Source organism: Hibiscus syriacus, unplaced genomic scaffold (assembly GCF_006381635.1).
Source record: "Hibiscus syriacus cultivar Baekdansim isolate YM2019G1 unplaced genomic scaffold, ASM638163v2 tig00110785_pilon, whole genome shotgun sequence".
NCBI classification, from domain to species: Eukaryota; Viridiplantae; Streptophyta; class Magnoliopsida; order Malvales; family Malvaceae; genus Hibiscus; species Hibiscus syriacus.
This window is the reverse complement of record NW_024062862.1, coordinates 319,790-327,211: the sequence shown is the minus strand read 5'-3', so window position 1 is coordinate 327,211 and position 7,422 is coordinate 319,790. Positions and strand designations below refer to the sequence as shown.

The window sequence follows — 7,422 nt, the reverse complement described above, 5'->3', positions numbered from 1 at the left end:
GCAAAATTGATTGACATTGCATCTACTTTGATTATGCTTGTTGGTCATAGAATAGGAAACATTTATATGGTGCATTTAGATTCCATTGATATGACTAATTTATACCTAGTTGCTAAGGATGAGCATGATAGTTGGTTATGGCATAGGAGACTAGGACATGCTAGTATGAGTGTTTTGCAACGGCTAATTCAAGGAAATTTAGTTCGAGGGTTGCCTAAGCTTAAATTTGATAATAATAAAATCTGTGATGCTTGTGCTAAAGGAAAACAAAAGCGAGTTTCTTTTAAATCCATTAATTTTGTGTCAACTAGTAGACTATTACAATTGATCCACTTAGATCTTTTTGGGCCATCTAGAACTACTAACTTAGGTGGAAAACAATATGCATTTGTCTTGGTAGATGACTATTCTAGATATACTTGGGTTATATTCTTAAGTACTTTAGATGAAGCATTAGAAAAATTCATCATGTTTTCAAAAGTAATCCAAAACGAAAAAGGTTACTCTACAACTAGTGGCAATAATCAAATATGTAATTTATTATAACTTGCACAATTAAAAACTTATTAAACTATCACATCTAGTATCCCTATCAAAACATGTTGCATTTAAGTCAATCTGCTAACATTGATTGTCGTTCTTGCACTACTAAAAACTTATTAAACCATCACATCTAGTATCACTATCAAAACATGTTGTATTTAAGTCAATCTGCTAACATTGATTGTCGTTCTAGTGAAGTGCCCATGCTGCATGTGTGCTGTTTCATTGTTCCCAAAAGACACAGAAGAAGGTCATTCTTTGAAAAAGAAAACAAACAAAGAAAACTCAAGAAAAATACACCATGAAATATCCTTGTTTAAAGCAAATGTTTGGCAGTAGATTGCCAATTCAGAATTTTAAATATAGTTGATTCTAGAAAGAAACAAAAGGACTACTTCAAATAACCCACAGATGTAAAAGATAACTAGAAAACCCTAACAAAGCATGTATAATCTATGGTGCACAAAATTACCTCACATTAACAATATCATCAATCTTTAATCATTTTCGCACACTCTGTTGCCAGTGTAATTGCACTTGTGCTTACAAGCAGAGGTTGCACCATTTTCTCCTCCAAGATACTCGTAATCTGTCCCTTCCTCACATTGATCTCCCCTTGAGCATGTCGGTTCCTCAGCTCAGTCACAATAGCAATAGGGTTCAACCCAGTATTCTTGGCCAACGTGTAAGGAATAACTTCAAGTGCCCCAGCAAATGACCTCTCGCAATAGCCCTCCATCCCATGCAACACCTTAGTGTAAAGTAAAAAAGGTGGGGGCACCGCCTACAACAAAAAAGGTGGCACAGCGCACGCCTAAATGAAAATTAAAAAAGGGAGGTGGGCATCGGCTTGGTGTTTTTCAACATTTTTTTATTAAAAAATGTAATAGGAATAATTATATTTTAGTCCCTGTACACTTTAGGGTGTTTACAAAATTAGTCTTTAAGCTTCAACTATAAATACCCTAACCCATTTAGCTTCAAAATCATCCCAAATCATTTCTTTCTCCCAATACTAGAGAGATTTCTTGTGAGTAGTGAATGTTTTGTAAACACCTGTAAATTTTCTCTCTTTAGTAAAAGATCTGCAGCAGTCCGGAGACGTAGGCATAATTGGATGAACTCCGTTATCAATTTCGGGTATTATTTTTCCTCTTTTATTTCACATTCTCACTAATCTGGTTATAGGGAAATTACTCGTACTCGGTTTATTTCCTAACAACTGGTATCAGAGCTTTAGGTTATGAATTTTGTCATTTTTTTGTGAGATTACTATTAATGTGAATAGTAAAAAAAATTGTCGGTGATGCGAATTTGTCGACGAAGGTGTTCTAATACACGGTGGTTCGCAAGAATTGTCAGAAATGATCCAAACGAAGCCAGATTCGAGTGGGAGCAATGGCTGCAGACGAAGGGAATGTGAAAATTGAGAAGTTCGATGGTGCAGACTTTGACTTAGGAAAGCAATCAGAGGGTATAAAAAATGAAGAATGAGCTCTTTTTGACAGACAAGCCCTCGGAGTTATCCGATTAACGTTGTCCCGAAATGTTGCTTTCAACATAACAAAGGAAAAGACCACAGCGGGTCTTATGACGGCTCTCTCTAGTATGTATAAGAAGTCATCGGCCTTAAACAAAGTTTATTTGATGATGCGATTATTCAATTTGCGGATGGAGGAAGGGGCATCAATGGCTCAACACAATCATAACCCAGTTGAGTTCCGTAGAAATTGCATTCGATGATGAAGTTCGAGCTTAATTCTCTTATCATCTATACCAGATGATTGGAATGCTACTGTTACAGTAGTAGCAGCTCATCGGGAAACATCAAATTAAAATTCAACGATGTTCGAGATCTGGTATTGAATGAAGAAATTCGACGGAGAGAATAGGGTGAAGCATCATGCTCTTCAGCCTTGCACACGGAGTCTAGAGGGAAAACTTCATAAAGAAATTCAAATCGTGACAGATCAAAATTGAGAAGGGGAAAATCAAGAACGGGAAAAAAAGATTTTTCCAGTTATAATTGTGACAAGAAGGGTCACTTTAAAAGAGATTGTCGAGCACTGAAGAAAGATAACGGCGCACACGAATCTGCCAACATGACAGAGGAGACAAGTGATGCCATGATTCTAAGCGTCAACGGTTTGATTGAATCATGGATCTTGGATTCAGGGGCATCTTTCCACTCCACCCCATGCCAAGAAATCATGGAGGACTATGTCAGTGGTGATTTTGGGAAGGTTCATCTAGCTGATGATGAAATCTTGAAGATTATCGAAAAAGGAGATATCCGACTAAAGTTGCCAAACCAGACCACCTGGAAGCTGACAGGAGTGAGATATATTCATGGCCTCAAAAGAAATTTGATTTCTGTAGGACAGTTTGATGGAGAAGGATATAGTACAACATTTTCAGGTTGTGAATGGAAGATTACCAAAAGAGCACTCGTCATTGATCGTGGTAAGAAGATTGATACTCTATATATAACCTCAAACTTAGAGAATATCATTGCTGCAGAAGATACTGATGGAAAATCAAACCTATGGCACCATAGGCTTGGCCATATGAGCAAGAAATGGATGAAGACACTTTTATCAAAAGGGAAGCTGCCGGATTTAAAGAGTGTAGATGTTGGACTATGCGAGGATTGTATCTTTGGCAAACAAAAGAAATTCAGTTTTGCAAAGATTGGTAAGACACCCAAGGTTAAAAAGTTAGAGTTGGTTCATACTGATGTATGGGGACCATCTCCAGTTTCATCTCTTGCAGGCTCATTATATTATGTCACCTTCATCGATGATTCTACGAGGAAGGTGTGGGTTAATTTTCTGAAGAAGAAATCAGAATTCTTTGATACCTTCAGAAAATGGAAGATCATGGTGGAAAATGAGACTGATTTGAAAGTCACGCGGTTGAGGTCTGATAATGGAGGAGAGTACAGAAACAGTAGATTCAGAGATTTCTGCGCAAACAATGAGATCAAGATGGAGACAACAGTTCCCATGACACCACAACAGAATGGTGTAGCAGAGCGCATGAACAGAACTCTGAATGAACGTGCCAGAAGCATGAGGATACATGTTGGATTGCCCAAATTACTATGGGCTGAAGCTATCAACACTGAAACTTACCTGATCAACCGTTGGCCCTCAGTTCCCTTGGATTGTGGAATACCAGAGGAAGTTTGGAGCAGAAAAGAAATAAACCTTTCACACTTAAGAGTGTTTGGTTGTATTTCTTATGTAAATATAAATTCCGCTGAAAGAAGTAAACTTGATGCCAAGTCCAACAAATGTGTTTTTGTTGGTTATGGTGGTGATGAGTTCGGTTACCGGTTTTGGGACTACGAAAATCGAAAGATCATCAGAAGTACAGATGTCATTTTCAATGAGAATGTGATGTACAAAGACATGCCAACCATAGAATCAAGTAGCTCCAATACCAAAGCTAAAACAAAGGAATTTGCTGAGTTCGAGGAGATTTCTGGAAATGATGTTCAGATCAATCCTAAAGCAGTTCAAGAATATCCACACACACCAGAACTGAGACGATCCTCCAGAATTCCTAAACCAACCCAGCGTTATTCACCTTCTTTGCACTACTTGTTGCTGACTGACAATGGTGAACCAGAGTGCTATTATGAAACTATGCATGTGGAGGATTCATTTAAGTGGGAGTCTTTCATGAAAGATGAGATGAAAACTCGCTTATGTCAAATCAGACGTGGGAATTAGCTGAATTACCATCAGGCAAGAAAGCGTTCCATAACAAGTGGATTTACAAGATCAAAGAAGAGCACGATGGGAGCAAATGCTACAATGCGAGATTGGTTGTCAAAGGTTTTCAGCAAAAAGAATGTATTGACTACAATGAAATTTTCTCTCCAATTGTAAAACTGCCTACAATCAAACTGGTGTTAAAAATTGTAGTTGTAGAAAATCTACATCTTGAGTAGTTAGATGTGAAGACATCATTCCTTCATGGTGATTTGGAGTAAGAAATCTATATGAGGCAGCCAGAAGGCTTCATAGAGACAGGCAACAAAAACCTGGTATGCAGGTTGAAGAAGAGTTTGTATGGTTTAAAACAAGCTCCTAGACAGTGGTACAAAAAGTTCAATAGTTTCATGAGTAGCAGTGGTTTTACCAGATGCCAAGCAGATCATTATTGCTATATCAAGAAGTTTGACAACAACTTCATTATTTTATTGTTGTACGTTGATGACATGCTCGTTGCAGACTCAGACATGCAAGAGATTATAAACTTGAAGCAAAAATTGTCAAAGCAGTTTGCAATGAAAGATCTGGGCACTGCAAAGCAGATTCTTGGGATGAGGATCAAGAGAGACACAAAGTCGGGGACTTTGATATTATCACAGGTTGAGTACATCAACAAAGTACTCTTCAGGTTCAACATGCAAGATTTTAAACCAATAAGTACACATTTAGGTGTTCATTTTAGACTCTTCAAAGAACAGTCACCAAAGACGGAGGAAGAACGTGCACACATGGTGAAGGTGCCATATGCCTCAGCAATTGGAAGTCTGATGTATGTCATGGTTTGTACTAGACCAGATATTGCTCATGCAATGGGAGCTGTTAGCAGGTACATGAATAATCCAGGTAAGGTATACTAGGAAGCAGTCAAATGGATCCTCAGATATCTGCGGGGCACTACAAATAAAGTACTTTGTTTCAAAGGTGGAGATACGATACTGACAGGCTATGTAGATGCTGACTTAGCCGGAAATTTTGACATCATAATGAGCACTACAGGGTATGTTTATACTCTAGGAGGTACTGCAATGAGTTGGGTTTCTCAACTACAGAAGATAGTTGCTCTCTCCACAACTGAAGCAGAATATGTCGCTGTTACAGAAGCCAGCAAGGAGATGGTTTGACTCCAAAGTTTCTTGGAAGAGTTAGGCAAGAAACAAGAAAACAATGTCTTGTATTGCGATAGTCAAAGTGTTATCCATCTAACAAAGAATTCGTCTACAATTGCGATATCATTTTATCCGATCTCTTCTGGAAGATGGGATTTTGAAACTTGAAAAGATTAGTGGAGCTTAAAATCCGGCAGACATGTTGGCAAAGACGGTGACCACGGACAAACTGAAGTTGTGTTCAGCTTCAGTTGGCATACTAGAATAACAAGACTAGAAATGCTGCTGCATTGATCAAGGTGTGAAGAAAGGTTAAAATCAGTCTTCAAGTGGGAGATTGTAAAGTAAAAAGGGTGGGGGCACCGCCTACAACAAAAAGGGGAGGCACATCGCACGCCTAAATGGAAATTAACAAAGGGATGTAGGCACCGGCTTGGTGTTTTTCAACAAATTCAGTGCCCTAATTTTGTATTAAAAATATAATAGGGTTAATTACATTTTAGTCCCTATACACTTTAGGGTATTTAGAAGATTAGTCCTTAAGCTTCAACTATAAATACCCTAACCCATTTAGCTTCAAAATCATCATAAATCATTTCTTTCTCCCAATACTAGAGAGTTTTCTTATGAGTAGTGAGTGTTTTGTAAACACCTTTAAATTTTCTTTCTTTAGTAAAAGATCTGCAACAGTCCGGAGACGTAGGCATAATTAGCTGAACTCCATTATCAATTTCGGGTATTATTTTTCCGCTTTTATTTCGCATTCTCACTAATCTGGTTATAGGGAAATTACTCGTACTCGGTTTATTTCCTAACACTTAGAGCAAGCACCAAGTTACCTGGACAACTCAATCTCCGGAGCACCACCACTGGCAATCAGAAAACCTCTTACTAGCCAAACACCTAACCACACACAAAGCATCATGTAAACTCCTCTCAGCTTATTCAATAACCATTTGATTCGAACCCTAAATCAAAATAGTAATAGTCATTCCCATATCCTTAATCCTAGTAACCTTAACAATCTTCGCATCTCCAAGTGAAATCTCCTCAACAAGATCAACATGGCCCAACTTCTCGGCTTGAAAATGCTCAATATTAGCAATAGGTAAAAAATTCAAAGTCTTGGTGATAAACTCAATGTCATCCCTCTCAAAGTCCTTAATAACCATAATCTTAGCTTTGGCCAAATAATGTTATGACAAATATGTAACTGCATCCCTCACAATACTCTTCTGAATCAACAAAACATTACAATTCGTTGCCCTTATCTTCTTAATCATACCCAAAATGTAATTTCGTTACTCTTTTAATATCCTTTCCATTTGAATGTAATTTGAAACTACAAATATTATATTCCATATCAGGGATTCAAATCGCGGTTGTAGTAGAGTTTTCGGTCATGTCGCGTTTACTGCGATTGCGGCCATAGAAGGCGTGATTGTGGTCATAGCAGGTATATCGGAAGACAGCACTACCGCTATTTCGAATTCATGTCGCGGACCTCTATTTAAAACCCTGTTCGATATCAGTTTTAAGTGAGAGAATCTGAAATTGAATCACCGCAATTTTTGCGTTCTCCATTCTGGTCGATCCTCCAGTTGCATGACTCGCTTTCTTATTAAAAACCAACCCTTTAACTAATTCTGTGTCGTCCACTGTGCCTCCCAGCTTTTTCATGATCTTGAGGAGAACTTTGAGAGTATTTATAGCGGACGAATAAAAAATAAATCTCCCAAAAAATTAAGCCAACCAAGAAAACCTATAGAATCACATATAAAGAAAGAAGACTAATGAAAGAAACTTGTACCCGAAATTCTAATACAACGATAATCATGATAGTTTTTATCAGAAAAAAAGTAAAAAAAAATATTATCAACACAATAAAATACCACTAAAAACTAATAAAATCAAACAATTATCGACTGAAAAAAAGATGATAATGACAGAGGAGTCGCCGGACAAAACCACCATTGCTGCCCATGGTGCAA

General features: G+C 37.7%; 1 pseudogene; it reads right to left on the bottom strand.

Annotated features, from left to right (window-relative positions):
- Positions 1 to 819: 819 nt before the first annotated feature.
- LOC120140423 lies at positions 820 to 6,752 on the bottom strand (annotated as a pseudogene).
- Between the last annotated feature and the right edge of the window lie 670 nt (positions 6,753 to 7,422).